Source organism: Austrofundulus limnaeus, unplaced genomic scaffold, assembly GCF_001266775.1.
Source record: "Austrofundulus limnaeus strain Quisiro unplaced genomic scaffold, Austrofundulus_limnaeus-1.0 Scaffold38, whole genome shotgun sequence".
Taxonomy (NCBI): domain Eukaryota; kingdom Metazoa; phylum Chordata; class Actinopteri; order Cyprinodontiformes; family Rivulidae; genus Austrofundulus; species Austrofundulus limnaeus.
The window spans coordinates 1,947,994-1,949,951 of NW_013952440.1; positions in this window are offsets into that span (position 1 = coordinate 1,947,994).

Sequence of the window (1,958 nt, forward strand, 5' to 3'; positions counted from 1 at the left end):
TGAAATGTAGTGGAGTAAAAAGTACAATATTTGTCTTTGAAATGTAGTGGAGTAAAAGTAAAAAGTTCCCAAATAAATAACTACTCAAGTAAAGTAAAGATACTCAAAAAATGTACTTAATTACAGTAATAAAGTAAAAGTACTTTGTTACTGTCCACCACTGATTGTATCTAAAAAAAGAATGGAACAATTCCAAACATGTTTAATCTCATCCACAGCTTTGCCAGCTACTATCAATTTCTTGAATTGTGGAAGTCTCCCTCTGAACTCATTTTGTTTTGGGCTGAATCTTGGGTCAGAAAATGAAATTATTCTGACTTCCAATTTTTTTGGACCTTTCTTACTAATGTGTGCTGCCCAACATGATTGGATGGTTTAGAATTATATTGGACAAGTTTTTTTTTTCATGAGTGCAACCCTGCTTCTAAAGCCACAAATGTATTTTCTTGCAAAAGCAACTTCTTTCAAAATATGCCAAGCGGCACTGTTACAACAACAACAACAACATCAAAGAATACCAAATGCAAATTTCATTATTTTTATGCTTTATTTCTAAAAGTGCTGATGTTCATTTCTGATACAGAGTAAAACTCAGGCTGGTATCAGTGATACTGATATTTTGTACAAATACATGTTGTGTCTGGTAAATCTAAAAAAGAGTGCATTATAAAACACAGCTTCATAAAGAAAACAAGACATCAGAGTAATTATTTTTTTTATTTTAAGCTCAGAAGTCTATTGATGTAGCATCCTCATTTCCAATACAGCCGAGCTAATACAACAGAAAAAAATATATAATAAAATATAATATTAGAAAAATGAAAAATTGTGTCTTAACCCTTAAATGCATGAGTGGGGTCAAAAATGACCCCGGGGTTGTTATTCTTAAAAATCTCTGAAATTAAAAAGTTTTACACTTCTATATTACAGGTATTCCTCATAAAACATGTTTGTGACCTGAAGCCATTTGATATTTTAAATTTTTTTATACATTTTAAGAAATTGCAGTTTTTGTATCATTACACCACTTTTTCATAAGTGGGGTCAAAAATGACCCTGAGCATTTTCTACAGAATCTCAAGTGTTTGCTTTGGGAACTTCTGATTCATACCAACTGTGACTGTCAGGATACATTTACTGTCCCACTTACACGTCTGACACCTGCAGTTTTACCACCAGCAGGTCGGTTTGACGCAGCAGAATACATGTGTTATTGAACTGGATACTTTATTGATCCCATGAAGGGAAATTACAGATTTACAGATTCATTTATCAACTCCATGACTTTTCTCTGATAGAGTATCATGTTGGTCATCAAAGTAGACACTAGATAGCTAACTATGAAATGTTAGTAGTAATGTAAGTACTCTGTTAGCTAGCTTACTAAGCTAGCCAACATTACTAGCCAGCTTATGTTCAGAATCAGAATCAGAATCATTTATTGTCATTCACATTCAACATCAAAGATGCAATGCAGAACAAAACGCAGTTTAGAACATCAGTCCGGAGAAACACAACAAACTTGTGGGAACAAATGTCTAGGGTCATGCACAACGTCGTGGGTTACGTGCAGTTTAGAATACAAACACACATAGGAAGGATGAGTTTAAAAAAAGAGCTTTGATCCTGGGTTTTATACAGGAAAACACACRAGCATGCGCACAAAAGAACTACTCTGTGAAAGCAGCAGCTAAGGAGCGGGAGGGAGGGGGTGTGTGGGAACAAACATATGGAAGGGGAGAAGGGATGCGGCGGAGCCGGTGACATCCAGGGCAGAGTACCGCGACCAATCAGAGACCTTCAGAATCCAAACCAGCTGTTGTCAGTCAAGCGCAGTTCACCAGATTTCAGTTTCTCTGTTTCCACCCAGTGCGGCCTCCAGACCGGGTTCCAGACACAGGTGGGATTTGGGGGTGGGGGGGGGGGGGATCAAGTCTTCCTCCACACATATCATCCAG